The sequence below is a fragment of the Drosophila teissieri genome, unplaced genomic scaffold (assembly GCF_016746235.2).
Source record: "Drosophila teissieri strain GT53w unplaced genomic scaffold, Prin_Dtei_1.1 Segkk53_quiver_pilon_scaf, whole genome shotgun sequence".
In the NCBI taxonomy this organism is placed as follows: domain Eukaryota; kingdom Metazoa; phylum Arthropoda; class Insecta; order Diptera; family Drosophilidae; genus Drosophila; species Drosophila teissieri.
In genome coordinates, this window is record NW_025225012.1 from 107091 (window position 1) to 125954 (window position 18864).

An 18864-nucleotide genomic window follows, 5' to 3' on the forward strand; every position below is an offset into this window, starting at 1 on the left:
AGAGAAAATGATGGACAAGATGTTCACTCAACTGACGGCAATGGTTAGCGCCATCCTGTCCCAGGTCTGCAGCAAGTAGGCCTGCACATAGCCTTCTGGAATGCCAACGGCCTGGTCAGACACAGGCTCGAAGTGGAACACTTCATGCTAACAAATGCAATATATATCTTACTCATATCGGAGACGCACTTCACCAACAGGTCGTATATCCATTTAAGGGGCTACGACTTCATCCACGCCAACCATCCCAGTGGAAGAGGTCACGGAGGAGCGGCCTTATTAATCAAAAAGGGCATCAGATACAGCAGGGAAGCTACTCTGAAGGAGGACTGGGTGCAGTGCGCCAAGGTGGACGTAGCCAGCCCACTAGGCAAAGTCACCATTGCCTCAGCCTACATCCCCCCTAAAAGCAAGGTAACCGAGGGCCAATTTAACATGCTCCTGAGCGACATGGGGGGCGATCGAACTCTCGCCGAGTGAAGACGGGCCTACGGACAACCGCGCTGCGTAAAGCCCACACGTACAACAACAACGACACCGTCACCGATAAGGCCAACCTTATCTTCGCCCACGCGCTGTGGTCGCCGCGATCGGGTGATCGTAAAACGTGCGCCTTATCGCACCTACACACGCGCAACCGCGTGTGCGTGTTCTAGTAAACAAATAACAAATAATAGATGTAACGAACTGTTTTTCTTGTTTCGGCTCGCTACGGAATGCAACGGCTAGCTCAGAGATTTTGTTTGTTCGTCCCACCAAATTTATGATTTGTGTGATTGCCCGACCAAGAAGAAGACAGATTCTCAGATTTAATCACTTTTATTTATCGTCACTTGTTGACCAGGATTCGGTGATCCTCGCCGCTGGATGCACGTCGTTGCTCCCTCGTCGTCCTTCCGTCGTACGCCTGCGTCGCTGCCGACGGGGATCCGTACCGGCTCGCCTGGGGCTTAGGATGTTATGGGGCAGGGTGTATCGTCCACGAGTTAAGCTAGCGCTCTCCTCCGAACCACCGTTGCGACCACTGACTCCACCGTCCCTTCCTGCGTATGCCAGGTACTTGTTGCCCTCGCCGAAGGATAACCTGCGGGCTCGATCGGGGCTTAGGATGTTATGGGGCAGGGTGTATCGTCCACGAGTTAAGCTAGCGCTCTCCTCCGAACCACCGTTGCGACCACTGACTCCACCGTCCCTTTCTGACTACGCTAGGTCCTCGTCGAAGGATAGCCTGCGGGCTCGACCGGGGCTTAGGATGTTATGGGGCAGGGTGTATCGTCCACGAGTTAAGCTAGCGCTTCCCTCCGAACCACCGTTGCGACCACTGACTCCACTGTCCCTTTCTGACCACGCTAGGTCCTTGTGTTCGCTCGTCCTTGCTGATCTTCACGTGCGGCGATCCACTCTGGATGCCCGCTTGACGCACTTGTGTTCCCGTCGTTTCACTGTCACTCGGTATCGACTCTTCGCGTACTTCTTCGCTTTCCGTATGGCTGTAATGCCCTCGCGTACTTCTTCTTGACTGTCCCGAGCTGCGCCGGCGCCGTCCCTTATATCGGCTGCGGGAATCCCGTTATTTCCCGTTTTGCACACGGCTCGCTCGGGTACAAGGTCCAAACATGTCCCGTTAGTTCACGGTGCGTCCTCTTTGTGTCTGTCCAAAGTCCGCACCGTTACCGTATGACCTCTACGCCCTTGGCGGGTTCGAGTCCAAGGTCCAGCGCGGTACCGTTAATTCACGGTCTCTCCGCTTTGCCGGGGTCCAAGGTCCATTATTTCCCGTTCGACCTGACCGCCCTTGGCTCCTCTCGCATTCCAGCCGTCTTCGCTGTTGCTATGCCGATCTCCTACACCCGGATTTGTGGGGAGTTTTAATACTCCTCACATCTCCCCCTTTCTTCGGAAGATTTCAAAAGAATGCTGCTTCCGGCGGTCCTCTGCTTCGGTGTCTCCTTGCATGGGCAACTTCCTCAATCACCTCTCGTCGACCCTGCGCCCTTTGTTCTCAGCCTGGCAGTCGCAGCTTATTAGACCCCGTCGTTCAGCGTCTTGACTTGGCATCTTGAACCTCCTTGCGCCTTCCTGATCGCAGCCTTACGTCTCAGCGTATTCGAGCATCTCGACGCGGCATCTTGATCCTCAACATTCCATCCTTCTCACGTCGACCTGCGCCTCCTTGATCTCAGCCCGGCAGCCTCAGCCTAGTAGACCCTGTCGTTCGACGTCTCGACTCGGCATCTTGATCTTTGCGCCCTCCTCCAGCCTCCTGTATCTGTTGCCATCCGCTTCTCGTCACCAGCTCCGTATTTAAACTTGCCGCCTCTTCCTCGCTTCGCATCCCTGGCAACTCCACCGATACTCACCATGATCGACTTATCGATGTTGGCGACCGGCGTTGCCATCTCCGACTCCTACCGATATTGTCCCATCGCTGATTGCGCGATCGAGTTATCGATATTGGCGACCGGCGTTGCCACTTCCTGTTCCGATGTTCCGATGTCGTGCCGATTGCTGCCAATAGTGTGGCAGCGTGTTGAAAATCAATTTAATATCCAGTATTTTCTTGTTCCCTATCGATCTCACTATCGATCGACCGCTATTATCGTAGCGCCCCCATCCCGATTTTCTCCAGACACGTGGATTTCGGAGTTGCAGCTCAATGGAGGTAAGTTTACGGAATTTATTGTAGAAACCGCCATATTTACACATCCTCTCTTTTTTTTAGCTCCTCTTGCATGCCATGAAGCCCCTTAATGCTCCAGGGTTGCCGGCCCTGGACACGGGCACCCTGGAGGCCCTTCTTCTGGGATCTCGGATGAAATGCCCCTCCATGCTCCGGGCGGCTGCCCCTGGTCCTCAAGCGCCCTGGAGGCCTCCTCTTCCGTCTCCGCGCCTGCGGCAGCCTCGCGTCGACTTGCCGGCCCGCGTGCCTGGCCCCGCGTCCGATTGCTGGCCCGCGTGCCTGGCCCCGCGTCCGCTCGCTGGCCCGCGTGCCTGTTGGCTGCTGCAGATGTCTCGCACCTATTTTTTTACTGTGCAACATGTGCCCTTACCCTCCCCTGACCCACAACTCTCAGTATCGTTTTCGTTTTTTTTTTTTTTGTTTCTCCGGGCCCATAGCCTTGGCTGCCCCCGCCGCGACGCACTTTCAGCCGGAACCGCTGGCCGTCCAGCGCGAACAGCTTGGCCCAGCGGTCCTTGTGGCTTCTTCTCGCCTGGGCCTCGGCCTCCTCGACCACTCTGGGTGGCCACTCCGCGCGCTCGAGCTCCTTCCAGGGCTTCCCGCCCAGCGACTGCTGCCTGCGGAGGCATGGTCGCTGCGGTGGCGATCTTGCCTCGGGGCACGATTCCTGCCGCGCGAGCTTCGGTGGTGGTGGTACGGGCCACACCCACGGACCCTTCTCCGGGTTCTCTCCCGCGTCCTCGACCTCTACCCGTGCGCGAACTTGCGGGTCGCGCGCTCGCTTCTCCACCGGCCTCCATCCGACCGCGCCCACCTCCTCCCACACGCGGGCCTCCGGCGTGTCTTCCGGCGGTGCGGGCCACGTCCAGGTCACCGTTTGCTGGTGCCACCGGCGGCCGCCCAGGCCGATCGTGCGCAGCGTCTGCGCGACGTGCGCCTGGTCCACATCCCAGGACTGCTGCCGCTCGCACCGGGGCCCCTCCTCATCCTGGGGTGGCGGCGTCGGCGTGCGCGGCGGCGGCGGCGTCGGTGGTGCTGGCGGCGGTGTTGGCGTGCGTGGTGGCGGTGGTGGCTGCGGCTGCGCCGGTGGCGGCGTCGGCGGCAACGGCGGCTGCGGTTGCGGCGTCGGTGGCTGCGGCATCCCCGGGTGCTGCGGCTCCGGTGTCGGCGGCTGCTCCTGCTGCTGCTGCGTCGGCGGCTGTGACTGCGCCGGTGGCGGTAGCTGCGGCTGTGGCTGCGGCGTCGGTGGCTGCGGCACCTCCGGGTGCTGCGGCTCCGGTGTCGGCGGCTGCGGCTGCTCCTGCTGCTGCTGCGTTGGTGGCTGTGACTGCGCCGGTGGCGGCGGTGGCGGCTGTGGCTGCGGCGTCGGTGGCTGCGGCATCTCCGGGTGCTGCGGCTCCGGCGTCGGCGGCTGCGGCTGCTCCTGCGTTGGTGGTGGCGGTGGCGGCTGCGACGGCGGCGGTGGTGTCGGTGGCAACGGCGGCTGCCGTGGTGGTAACGACGGTGCGTGGGGCACCCACAGTGCCTCCTCCTCCTCTTGCCACTCCGACAGGCGTCTTTCCCACGCGGCCTTGGCGGCGGCTGCCTTCCGCTCCACCACCATCCGCTCGAACCGCCGCAGCGTGGCGTTCCGTGCCTCCGCGAATTCGCGCACCTCCCGCGGGTCCTTCGACGGCAGCGCCTCTCCCAGCCGAATCCGACCGTGGCCCTGTGTCGCCCGCCGCACGCTGCGGTAGGCCATCCTCGCCTTTGCGCTCCGGCCTCCTTCGTCCTCCTCCGAGGATACCACCGGGGTGACGGTCTCACCCCCGTCGTCCTCCTCGCTCTCTGATGAGAGGGACACGTAACCCACGGGTTCATCGCGGATCGCCTCCATCGCCTCGTCCTCCGACAGCTCCGTGTCGGGCACCTCCTCCGTGTCCTCCTGAACCGGGGATGGGGATCGCGACACCAAGGGTGACGCCAGAAGCTGGAGGTAGGACTCGGAGTCCGCCCTCCATATCGCTCCGGGCTGTTCCTCGGTGCCGGTCACCCTCACCTCCCGGTTGTTCTCTCCGTAGCTGCTCATTTCGTGCCGACTTGATTTCAAAAGAATGCTGCTAGCTTTTCCCGCCGCGACGAAACCTCGGTTTTCGAGTTGTTCCTTTCCGCCGTTATTCCGCGGGGCCTGTATCGGTAACGGGATTCTCCTCCGTGCACCTGCCTCCTACGGAATTCGCAATCGTGTGCGTTAGCCGTTAACGGTTTTCCGGCTGTGTACCCTCCCTGTCCCGCTCTCGCGCTCCAACGGGCCTTTTGTGTGTGTGTGTGTGTGTGAGTGATCAACTGCGACTTCCGACTTCTCGATACCCTGTATCGTCTTCCCCCCTTCTTCGCGAAAGGGTTTTATTGTGGTGTGTCGCTCTCGTTGTCCTCTGGCCCGCCGGCGCCCGCGCTTCCCGGCTTCAAATCGCTAATATGAGCCGTTTTTGTCTTCTTCGTTGTGGCGTGCTCCAAAATACAAATCACCGGCGACGTGAATTTCTTTATTTTGAACGGCCCGTCGAATTTCGGTGCCAGTTTTGCCGCGAAGCCCTCAGCTGCTTTTGATAGGTGGTGCTCCTTGGCCCACACAGTTTCGCCCACCTTGGGTTTCCACGGCCTCCTCCGGAGATTATAGTGGCGCGCCTGATCCTGCGCTGCCTTCTCCATGTTCCTCCGCACCAGTTCGAAGATCTCCTTTAGTTTTCCCGCGTTTTCCGCCGGCGTCTGTGGACATCTGCCCGTTCCGGCCGTCTGTTCGTCGAACAGCGCATTCGGCAGCCTCGGTTCTCTTCCCTGCGTTATAAATGCCGGCGAGTATCCAGTGGTTTCTGCCACGCTCGTGTTCACCGCCAACTGCAGCTCTGGCCAGTTCTCGTCCCATGTCCTCTGATCGGCCCCCGTGAACTGCGCGATCATCGTCTTCACGGTCCTGTTGGCCCTTTCGGTCGGGTTTTCTTGTGGGGTGTATGGAGCCGTGAGCTGGTGTTTTACACCCAGCTCCTCCAAAAACCTCTTGAATGCCCTGCTCGTGAACTGGACTCCGTTGTCCGTGATCATGACCTTTGGCACTCCGTACCTAGCCACTATCCGCTCTCGCACGGCCTTTCGCAGCGTCTCGGTGGTCGCCCTACGCATCGGAACGATCTCGGTCCACTTGGAGAACCTGTCCACCAGGACCAGCAGCATCGAATTGCCGTGCTTTGACCTCGGCAATGGGCCCACAAAATCCGCACATACGGTGGCCCACGGTTCTTCCGGCACCTGTGTCAGCATTTTCCCGGCTGCTTGCAGTTGGTTGGGCTTGTATTTCATGCAGCTCTGGCAGTTCCTTACGTATTTCCTGACGTCTCGGTGCATTCCTGGCCAGTGGTACCTGGCTGCCCCCCTCGCCATAGTCTTCCGACTTCCCAGGTGTCCCGCCGTCGGCATGTCGTGGTTCTCGGCCATGACGCGCTGTCTCTCCCTGGTTGGTACACACAGCTTCCATGACACCACATCCTCGTGTCCTGCCCGGTGCGGAATGTGCCTGTACAATTGGCCGGCCTCTTCCAGGTAGTCCGGGTACTTTTGGGGCTCCTGCTTCATTTTCCTCCGCATCCCATCTATCCACTTGCACTCCTGCTGTTCGTCCGGTTGCCCTTCTTCCGTTATCCTGCGGCTCGTTTCCTGCAGCGGCTGCCTCGATAGGGCGTCCGCGACGATGTTCAGCTGGCCCTTTCTGTACGAAATCTCGAAGTCGTATTGTTGGAGCTCCAATGCCCATCTCGCGATCCTTCCGGACGGACTCTCGATGCTGTTCAGCCACTTCAGGGCCATGTGATCCGTTATCACTTTGAAATGGTAGCCCTCCAGGTATGGTCTTAATTTCCTGACAGCCCACACTATTGCTAAACATTCCTTCTCTGTTGCAGAATAATTTTTCTCCGCTCCGTTCAGCGATCTGCTGGAGTAGGATATCACCCGCTCGCCTTGCTCGGAGTGCTGTGTGAGGATAGCGCCCAGCCCGTAGTCGCTGGCGTCCGTCTGTAGCACGAACGTCCGTGTGAAGTCGGGGCATGCCAGGATCGGGTCGGCGACCAACCTAGTTTTGACGGCCTCGAATGCTTCTTGGTGGGCGTCAGTCCATTCCCATTTTGCTTGTTTCTTTAGGAGTGCGTTCAGTGGTTGTACCAACGTTGCAAAATCCGGTACAAAGCGTCTGTACCACGACGCCACTCCTAGATACTGTCGCAGCTCTTTAACGTTTCCCGGGGGCTTTAGCTGAGCTATTGCCGCTACCTTCTCCGGATCCGTTCCGATGCCCTGATCCGTCACCCGGTGGCCCAGGTACTGTAGCTCCTTTCGAAAGAACTTGCACTTATCTGCGTTAACTTTCAGGTTTGCCGCCCTCAGCCTCCGGAACACCTCCTTCAGGTTACGCTTGTGCTCTTGTAGTGTCCGTCCGATCACAATTATGTCGTCCTGGTACGCAAATGCGTGTGGCATCATCTCTGGTCCTATCACCTGGTCCAACGCCCGCTGGAACGTTGCCGATGCGGAGTGCAGACCGAACGGCATTACTTTCCATTGGAACAGGCCCTTTCCCGGCACCGTAAATGCCGTATATTGCCGACTTGCTGCTGCCAACGGAATCTGCCAGTACCCGTCCTTCAAATCCAGACTGCTTATGTATTTCGCCTCCCTTAGTTGATCCAAAATGTAGTTGATCATTGGCATCGGGTACGCATCCTTCACGGACTTTGCGTTTATTTGGCGGAAATCCACACACAAACGCCACTGACCCGTCTTCTTTTTCACCATCACTATGGGAGAGCTGTACGGGCTCCTAGACGGCTCGATGCACCCCTTTTGTAGCAACTCGTCGACCTTGGCGTTGATCTCCACCTGCATCTTCGGGTTCTTCGGGTAGTAGCGCTGTTTTACCGGTTGATCGTCTTTCATCGTGATTCTGTGCACCGCCACCGTTGACGTCCCTTGGACTCTTCCCAGATCTGCTAGCTCTGCTTTCAGGAAGCCGTCTATATCTTCCTCCGCAAAGTCGGTCGTCCTTTCCACTACTGCCACTGACAGCTTCTCGCGTGCATTGCTTCGCACCAGCTGTCCCGCCGGTATCGTTGCGCTCAGACCCGCGCATGCTATCCTGGCTCCAACTTTCGTTAGGAAATCCCATCCCAGTACTAGAGCGTCGATGATGTTGTGGAGGATTAGCAATTGCATTCTTACGGTCCTCTCTCCCAGTCCTACGTCTACTTCGAGCAGCGATGTGACCTCCTCGAACCGACCATCAGCCATCCGCACCTCTCTTCTCGTGGCTACGACCTCTCCCACTGCCCGCAACCTGTCCGCCAACTCTTCGCTAATAAAGCTTGCTGTGGCTCCGGTGTCCATCGTGGCCTTAACTTCCATTCCGTCTATGAGCACTGTGGCGGACAGTTGCCTTTCTTCCGCCTTCAGCTTGCCCATTAATTTTGAGGGGCAGCACCTTGCGAACCCTGGTTGCCCCTCTGAGGCTGGGGTCGCGTGGCGTTTCCCGATCTTGGGCAGCATTCTGCGATCCTCTGGCCGATTCGCCCGCACGACCAGCAAAATGTGATCGGTCGGTTCCGACACTCCCGCATCCAGTGCTCCTGGCTTCCGCATCTATGGCAGGCTTGCGCTGGGTTTAGCACAAACCCCCGCCGCGCCGGGTCTGGTCCTCGCCCGTTCGTCTCGTGCCTCGACGGTCCTGTGGGCTCCTCTTGGCACCTTCTGCACACCGTGTGCTGTTCCCCTCTTTGGAAATCCCGCTGGTGGCGGGCTCTTTGTGTTCGCTCTGATTCGAACCGCTCCCTCTGGGAGTCCAGTTCCTCGAACTCGTCGGCCAGGACCATCAGAGCATCCAGATTTCGGCACTCGTATGGGCGGACAAACATCCGTAGAGCCGGAGTGCTGTTCTCCCTTATCCTCTCCAGGATCTCTTTGTGGGACATCCCCAAGGGCCGCATTAGGGTCTGCATGTCTACCATGTAATCTTTGAAGCATTCGCCATGCCGCTGCTTCCTCTGCCTGACCTGGTCTGCCAGCTTCGTCATGAAGCCTCTGGGCAGGAAGAATTCCTAAAAGCTATGGATGAACTCTGCCCATGTCTCCCAGAACCTGTTGTTGGCGATGAACCACTTTAGGGCCCTGCCCTTCAGCAGTTCCGGCATCGCTCGTGGGATCTGGTTGATATCCAGGCCGTACGTCATTGCTGACCACTCCACCTGTTCCAGGAACTCCAATGGCTTGTCGTGGCCGTCGTACCGGAAGCTCCACTCCCGCACTTGTTTCGCCACCTTTGCGTAATCCGGAGGGGCTACCCTTGCGATGTCTCGCCGATCGCGGCTGGGCTCCCGCCTCTCCCTTCTCTCGCGGCTGCTTTCCCGCCGTTCACTCCCGGTTTCCTGCCTTTCGGGTCTGCTCCCGCTGGCCTCCATCATGCTGTGGACATCGAGGCTCCCCACCAGGCCTTCCACACCGGTGACTTTGATCTCCGGGGCCGGTCTTCTTGCGTACTCCCTCTCCAACGCCTCGAGTATGGCGACTGTTTCAGGCTCGTCTGTGGTCTGTTGGATAAATTCGGACAGCGTCCTCCGCATATCCTCGACCAACCCTTCGAGCTTAATGCCTAGGGCGCTTGCTATTGCGGGAAAGTCATCCCTCTTCAGGCTGTATAGCCACGATTTCCCCATCTTCTCCTCTGTTCTTTTTGATCAGGACAATCACGGTTGGGCGCCAGATGTAACGAACTGTTTTTCTTGTTTCGGCTCGCTACGGAATGCAACGGCTAGCTCAGAGATTTTGTTTGTTCGTCCCACCAAATTTATGATTTGTGTGATTGCCCGACCAAGAAGAAGACAGATTCTCAGATTTAATCACTTTTATTTATCGTCACTTGTTGACCAGGATTCGGTGATCCTCGCCGCTGGATGCACGTCGTTGCTCCCTCGTCGTCCTTCCGTCGTACGCCTGCGTCGCTGCCGACGGGGATCCGTACCGGCTCGCCTGGGGCTTAGGATGTTATGGGGCAGGGTGTATCGTCCACGAGTTAAGCTAGCGCTCTCCTCCGAACCACCGTTGCGACCACTGACTCCACCGTCCCTTCCTGCGTATGCCAGGCACTTGTTGCCCTCGCCGAAGGATAACCTGCGGGCTCGATCGGGGCTTAGGATGTTATGGGGCAGGGTGTATCGTCCACGAGTTAAGCTAGCGCTCTCCTCCGAACCACCGTTGCGACCACTGACTCCACCGTCCCTTTCTGACTACGCTAGGTCCTCGTCGAAGGATAGCCTGCGGGCTCGACCGGGGCTTAGGATGTTATGGGGCAGGGTGTATCGTCCACGAGTTAAGCTAGCGCTTCCCTCCGAACCACCGTTGCGACCACTGACTCCACTGTCCCTTTCTGACCACGCTAGGTCCTTGTGTTCGCTCGTCCTTGCTGATCTTCACGTGCGGCGATCCACTCTGGATGCCCGCTTGACGCACTTGTGTTCCCGTCGTTTCACTGTCACTCGGTATCGACTCTTCGCGTACTTCTTCGCTTTCCGTATGGCTGTAATGCCCTCGCGTACTTCTTCTTGACTGTCCCGAGCTGCGCCGGCGCCGTCCCTTATATCGGCTGCGGGAATCCCGTTATTTCCCGTTTTGCACACGGCTCGCTCGGGTACAAGGTCCAAACATGTCCCGTTAGTTCACGGTGCGTCCTCTTTGTGTCTGTCCAAAGTCCGCACCGTTACCGTATGACCTCTACGCCCTTGGCGGGTTCGAGTCCAAGGTCCAGCGCGGGACCGTTAATTCACGGTCTCTCCGCTTTGCCGGGGGCCAAGGTCCATTATTTCCCGTTCGACCTGACCGCCCTTGGCTCCTCTCGCATTCCAGCCGTCTTCGCTGTTGCTATGCCGATCTCCTACACCCGGATTTGTGGGGAGTTTTAATACTCCTCACAACTGCCAAAAGGGACAGCGAAAACAATTAGCGCCAACGCAGTACAGGCTGCTCAAAAGGCAGTTTTGTCTGCACAAGTGCCCGATCTCCCCTCTCCCCCCCGCCAACAAGATGGACTGGCAATCCGTCCCCCGCCCCCCGAGATCTCCTAAGGCAGTCGCTCCGCCTAGGAAAAAGGCCAACGGAGCAGCGAAAAACAGGGGAAGGTCCAGCGACGACTCCAGCACGACCACCGAGCCGGGCGAAATCAAGCGTAAGACCGCCAGGAAGCCCAAAGAGGCCAGCAAAGATGCACCCAGCACCAGCGCAGCAGCCCGGGCGAGGCAAATCCGGATGGAAAGGCTGAAGGGCAACGCATTTGCCCTCCTCTCTGGAGACGACAGCGACGATGACAGCGACGACGATACGCCCCAGGAGAAACGCCAACCCGCCCCGCCGAAAAATCAACCCGACCAGAAAAAGACCATTAAGCCGCCGCCCATATTAATCCCCGACGTCACCGACATAAAGGCGCTTATTGACTTAATCATCGAGGTCGCCGGTAAAGAGACTGAGTTCTCATATAAGGCCACAAGGGATAACAACATTCGGGTTATGATGCCGGTGATGAAGGCCACCTACTCCGCGCTCAAAACCCGCCTGGATGTCGACCAAAAACGGTACTTCACGTACCAGCCCAGGGACGAACGTGCCTATAAAATCGTGGTGAAGGGCCTGCACCACGGGCCTGAGGGACGCCCGCAACGCCACCGGACACCTGATCAAAACCCCATTGCCTATATTTTTCATTAACCTCGAGCCAGCCGCTAACAACAAGGCAGCCTTTGACATCAAGAGGCTATGTAGGTCCGTCGTGACAGTGGAACCCCCACGGAAATTCGATGACATACCTCAGTGTTTTAGGTGCCAAGGCTATGGGCACAGCCAGAGGTATTGCCGATTGGATGCGCGCTGCGTCAAATGCGGGGAAGACCATATCTCCGCTGTGTGTGGTAAGAAGAAGGAAGAGCCGGCATGCTGCGCACACTGCCATGGAGCTCACCCGGCTTCATATAGAGGATGCTCGGCCTACAAGAAGGCTAAGGCAAACATCGCTCCAAAGGCACCCCGCCCAGCCCAGTGGCACGGCCCTCGACAAACACAATCCCATCCGTTGTTCGACACCAACGTGACAAGCTATGCAGACATAGCCAAAGGGTATGTGCGGCCACTGCAACCGCACCAACAGCAGCCCACGCCAGAGTCCCCCAAGGAGGAACACCAAGCGGCAGTCTTCATGTTCAGAATGGAGAAACTGCTAGAGAAAATGATGGACAAGATGTTCACTCAACTGACGGCAATGGTTAGCGCCATCCTGTCCCAGGTCTGCAGCAAGTAGGCCTGCACATAGCCTTCTGGAATGCCAACGGCCTGGTCAGACACAGGCTCGAAGTGGAACACTTCATGCTAACAAATGCAATAGATATCTTACTCATATCGGAGACGCACTTCACCAACAGGTCGTATATCCATTTAAGGGGCTACGACTTCATCCACGCTAACCATCCCAGTGGAAGAGGTCACAAAGGAGCGGCCTTATTAATCAAAAAGGGCATCAGATACAGCAGGGAAGCTACTGTGAAGGAGGACTGGGTGCAGTGCGCCAAGGTGGACGTAGCCAGCCCACTAGGCAAAGTCACCATTGCCTCAGCCTACATCCCCCCTAAAAGCAAGGTAACCGAGGGCCAATTTAACATGCTCCTGAGCGACATGGGGGGCGATCGAACTCTCGCCGAGTGAAGACGTGCCTACGGACAACCGCGCTGCGTAAAGCCCACACGTACAACAACAACGACACCGTCACCGATAAGGCCAACCTTATCTTCGCCCACGCGCTGTGATTGGTCGCCGCGATCGGGTGATCGTAAAACGTGCGCCTTATCGCACCTACACACGCGCAACCGCGTGTGCGTGTTCTAGTAAACAAATAAACTGCCAAAAGGGACAGCGAAAACAATTAGCGCCAACGCAGTACAGGCTGCTCAAAAGGCAGTTTTGTCTGCACAAGTGCCCGATCTCCCCTCTCCCCCCGCCACCAAGATGGACTGGCAATCCGCCCCCCGAGATCTCCTAAGGCAGCCGCTCCGCCTAGGAAAAAGGCCAACGGAGCAGCGAAAAACAGAGGAAGGTCCAGCGACGACTCCAGCACGACCACCGAGCCGGGCGAAATCAAGCGTAAGACCGCCAGGAAGCCCAAAGAGGCCAGCAAAGATGCACCCAGCACCAGCGCAGCAGCCCGGGCGAGGCAAATCTGGATGGAAAGGCTGAAGGGCAACGCATTTGCCCTTCTCTCTGGAGACGACAGCGACGATGACAGCGACGACGATACGCCCCAGGAGAAACGCCAACCCGCCCCGCCGAAAAATCAACCCGACCAGAAAAAGACCATTAAGCCGCCGCCCATATTAATCCCCGACGTCACCGACATAAAGGCGCTTATTGACTTAATCATCGAGGTCGCCGGTAAAGAGACTGAGTTCTCATATAAGGCCACAAGGGATAACAACATTCGGGTTATGATGCCGGTGATGAAGGCCACCTACTCCGCGCTCAAAACCCGCCTGGATGTCGACCAAAAACGGTACTTCACGTACCAGCCCAGGGACGAACGTGCCTATAAAATCGTGGTGAAGGGCCTGCACCACTCCACGTCGCTGAGCTACTTAAGGGAAGAATTAGGCGAAATGGGGCATACAGTGAGGGACGCCCGCAACGCCACCGGACACCTGAGCAAAACCCCATTGCCTATATTTTTCATTAACCTCGAGCCAGCCGCTAACAACAAGGCAGCCTTTGACATCAAGAGGCTATGTAGGTCCGTCGTGACAGTGGAACCCCCACGGAAATTCGATGACATACCTCAGTGTTTTAGGTGCCAAGGCTATGGGCACAGCCAGAGGTATTGCCGATTGGATGCGCGCTGCGTCAAATGCGGGGAAGACCATATCTCCGCTGTGTGTGGTAAGAAGAAGGAAGAGCCGGCATGCTGCGCACACTGCCAGGGAGCTCACCCGGCTTCATATAGAGGATGCTCGGCCTACAAGAAGGCTAAGGCAAACATCGCTCCAAAGGCACCCCGCCCAGCCCAGTGGCACGGCCCTCGACAAACACAATCCCATCCGTTGTTCGACACCAACGTGACAAGCTATGCAGACATAGCCAAAGGGTATGTGCGGCCACTGCAACCGCACCAACAGCAGCCCACGCCAGAGTCCCCCAAGGAGGAACACCAAGCGGCAGTCTTCATGTTCAGAATGGAGAAACTGCTAGAGAAAATGATGGACAAGATGTTCACTCAACTGACGGCAATGGTTAGCGCCATCCTGTCCCAGGTCTGCAGCAAGTAGGCCTGCACATAGCCTTCTGGAATGCCAACGGCCTGGTCAGACACAGGCTCGAAGTGGAACACTTCATGCTAACAAATGCAATAGATATCTTACTCATATCGGAGACGCACTTCACCAACAGGTCGTATATCCATTTAAGGGGCTACGACTTCATCCACGCTAACCATCCCAGTGGAAGAGGTCACGGAGGAGCGGCCTTATTAATCAAAAAGGGCATCAGATACAGCAGGGAAGCTACTGTGAAGGAGGACTGGGTGCAGTGCGCCAAGGTGGACGCAGCCAGCCCACTAGGCAAAGTCACCATTGCCTCAGCCTACATCCCCCCTAAAAGCAAGGTAACCGAGGGCCAATTTAACATGCTCCTGAGCGACATGGGGGGCGATCGAACTCTCGCCGAGTGAAGACGTGCCTACGGACAACCGCGCTGCGTAAAGCCCACACGTACAACAACAACGACACCGTCACCGATAAGGCCAACCTTATCTTCGCCCACGCGCTGTGATTGGTCGCCGCGATCGGGTGATCGTAAAACGTGCGCCTTATCGCACCTACACACGCGCAACCGCGTGTGCGTGTTCTAGTAAACAAATAAACTGCCAAAAGGGACAGCGAAAACAATTAGCGCCAACGCAGTACAGGCTGCTCAAAAGGCAGTTTTGTCTGCACAAGTGCCCGATCTCCCCTCTCCCCCCGCCACCAAGATGGACTGGCAATCCGCCCCCCGAGATCTCCTAAGGCAGCCGCTCCGCCTAGGAAAAAGGCCAACGGAGCAGCGAAAAACAGAGGAAGGTCCAGCGACGACTCCAGCACGACCACCGAGCCGGGCGAAATCAAGCGTAAGACCGCCAGGAAGCCCAAAGAGGCCAGCAAAGATGCACCCAGCACCAGCGCAGCAGCCCGGGCGAGGCAAATCTGGATGGAAAGGCTGAAGGGCAACGCATTTGCCCTTCTCTCTGGAGACGACAGCGACGATGACAGCGACGACGATACGCCCCAGGAGAAACGCCAACCCGCCCCGCCGAAAAATCAACCCGACCAGAAAAAGACCATTAAGCCGCCGCCCATATTAATCCCCGACGTCACCGACATAAAGGCGCTTATTGACTTAATCATCGAGGTCGCCGGTAAAGAGACTGAGTTCTCATATAAGGCCACAAGGGATAACAACATTCGGGTTATGATGCCGGTGATGAAGGCCACCTACTCCGCGCTCAAAACCCGCCTGGATGTCGACCAAAAACGGTACTTCACGTACCAGCCCAGGGACGAACGTGCCTATAAAATCGTGGTGAAGGGCCTGCACCACTCCACGTCGCTGAGCTACTTAAGGGAAGAATTAGGCGAAATGGGGCATACAGTGAGGGACGCCCGCAACGCCACCGGACACCTGAGCAAAACCCCATTGCCTATATTTTTCATTAACCTCGAGCCAGCCGCTAACAACAAGGCAGCCTTTGACATCAAGAGGCTATGTAGGTCCGTCGTGACAGTGGAACCCCCACGGAAATTCGATGACATACCTCAGTGTTTTAGGTGCCAAGGCTATGGGCACAGCCAGAGGTATTGCCGATTGGATGCGCGCTGCGTCAAATGCGGGGAAGACCATATCTCCGCTGTGTGTGGTAAGAAGAAGGAAGAGCCGGCATGCTGCGCACACTGCCAGGGAGCTCACCCGGCTTCATATAGAGGATGCTCGGCCTACAAGAAGGCTAAGGCAAACATCGCTCCAAAGGCACCCCGCCCAGCCCAGTGGCACGGCCCTCGACAAACACAATCCCATCCGTTGTTCGACACCAACGTGACAAGCTATGCAGACATAGCCAAAGGGTATGTGCGTCCACTGCAACCGCACCAACAGCAGCCCACGCCAGAGTCCCCCAAGGAGGAACACCAAGCGGCAGTCTTCATGTTCAGAATGGAGAAACTGCTAGAGAAAATGATGGACAAGATGTTCACTCAACTGACGGCAATGGTTAGCGCCATCCTGTCCCAGGTCTGCAGCAAGTAGGCCTGCACATAGCCTTCTGGAATGCCAACGGCCTGGTCAGACACAGGCTCGAAGTGGAACACTTCATGCTAACAAATGCAATAGATATCTTACTCATATCGGAGACGCACTTCACCAACAGGTCGTATATCCATTTAAGGGGCTACGACTTCATCCACGCTAACCATCCCAGTGGAAGAGGTCACGGAGGAGCGGCCTTATTAATCAAAAAGGGCATCAGATACAGCAGGGAAGCTACTGTGAAGGAGGACTGGGTGCAGTGCGCCAAGGTGGACGTAGCCAGCCCACTAGGCAAAGTCACCATTGCCTCAGCCTACATCCCCCCTAAAAGCAAGGTAACCGAGGGCCAATTTAACATGCTCCTGAGCGACATGGGGGGCGATCGAACTCTCGCCGAGTGAAGACGTGCCTACGGACAACCGCGCTGCGTAAAGCCCACACGTACGTCACCGATAAGGCCAACCTTATCTTCGCCCACACGCTGTGATTGGTCGCCGCGATCGGGTGATCGTAAAACGTGCGCCTTATCGCACCTACACACGCGCAACCGCGTGTGCGTGTTCTAGTAAACAAATAAACTGCCAAAAGGGACAGCGAAAACAATTAGCGCCAACGCAGTACAGGCTGCTCAAAAGGCAGTTTTGTCTGCACAAGTGCCCGATCTCCCCTCTCCCCCCGCCAACAAGATGGACTGGCAATCCGCCCCCGCCCCCCTAGATCTCCGCTCCGCCTAGGAAAAAGGCCAACGGAGCAGCGAAAAACGGAGGAAGGTCCAGCGACGACTCCAGCACGACCACCGAGCCGGGCGAAATTAAGCGTAAGACCGCCAGGAAGCCCAAAAAGGCCAGCAAACATGCACCCAGCACCAGCGCAGCAGCCCGGGCAAAGCAAATCCGGATGGAAAGGCTGAAGGGCAACGCATTTGCCCTCCTCTCTGGAGACGACAGCGACGATGACAGCGACGACGATACGCCCCAGGAGAAACGCCAACCCGCCCCGCCGAAAAATCAACCCGACCAGAAAAAGACCATTAAGCCGCCGCCCATATTCATCCCCGACGTCACCGACATAAAGGCGCTTATTGACTTAATCATCGAGGTCGCCGGTAAAGAGACTGAGTTCTCATATAAGGCCACAAGGGATAACAACATTCGGGTTATGATGCCGGACAAGGCCACCTACTCCGCGCTCAAAACCCGCCTCGATGTCGACCAAAAACGGTACTTCACGTACCAGCCCAGGGACGAACGTGCCTATAAAATCGTGGTGAAGGGCCTGCACCACTCCACGTCGCTGAGCTACTTAAGGGAAGAATTAGGCGAAATGGGCATACAGTGAGGGACGCCCGCAACGCCACCGGACACCTGAGCAAAACCCCATTGCCTATATTTTTTATTAACCTCGAGCCAGCCGCTAACAACAAGGCAGCCTTTGACATCAAGAGGCTATGTAGGTCCGTCGTGACAGTGGAACCCCCACGGAAATTCGATGACATACCTCAGTGTTTTAGGTGCCAAGGCTATGGGCACAGCCAGAGGTATTGCCGATTGGATGCGCGCTGCGTCAAATGCGGGGAAGACCATATCTCCGCTGTGTGTGGTAAGAAGAAGGAAGAGCCGGCATGCTGCGCACACTGCCAGGGAGCTCACCCGGCTTCATATAGAGGATGCCCGGCCTACAAGAAGGCTAAGGCAAACATCGATCCAAAGGCACCCCGCCCAGCCCAGTGGCACGGCCCTCGACAAACACAATCCCATCCGATGTTCGACACCAACGTGACAAGCTATGCAGACATAGCCAAAGGGTATGTGCGGCCACTGCAACCGCACCAACAGCAGCCCACGCCAGAGTCCCCCAAGGAGGAACACCAAGCGGCAGTCTTCATGTTCAGAAACTGCTAGAGAAAATGATGGACAAGATGTTCACTCAACTGACGGCAATGGTTAGCGCCATCCTGTCCCAGGTCTGCAGCAAGTAGGCCTGCACATAGCCTTCTGGAATGCCAACGGCCTGGTCAGACACAGGCTCGAAGTGGAACACTTCATGCTAACAAATGCAATATATATCTTACTCATATCGGAGACGCACTTCACCAACAGGTCGTATATCCATTTAAGGGGCTACGACTTCATCCACGCAAACCATCCCAGTGGAAGAGGTCACGGAGGAGCGGCCTTATTAATCAAAAAGGGCATCAGATACAGCAGGGAAGCTACTCTGAAGGAGGACTGGGTGCAGTGCGCCAAGGTGGACGTAGCCAGCCCACTAGGCAAAGTCACCATTGCCTCAGCCTACATCCCCCCTAAAAGCAAGGTAACCGAGGGCCAATTTAACATGCTCCTGAGCGACATGGGGGGCGATCGAACTCTCGCCGAGTGAAGACGGGCCTACGGACAACCGCGCTGCGTAAAGCCCACACGTACAACAACAACGACACCGTCACCGATAAGGCCAACCTTATCTTCGCCCACGCGCTGTGGTCGCCGCGATCGGGTGATCGTAAAACGTGCGCCTTATCGCACCTACACACGCGCAACCGCGTGTGCGTGTTCTAGTAAACAAATAAACTGCCAAAAGGGACAGCGAAAACAATTAGCGCCAACGCAGTACAGGCTGCTCAAAAGGCAGTTTTGTCTGCACAAGTGCCCGATCTCCCCTCTCCCCCCCGCCACCAAGATGGACTGGCAATCCGTCCCCCGCCCCCCGAGATCTCCTAAGGCAGTCGCTCCGCCTAGGAAAAAGGCCAACGGAGCAGCGAAAAACAGGGGAAGGTCCAGCGACGACTCCAGCACGACCACCGAGCC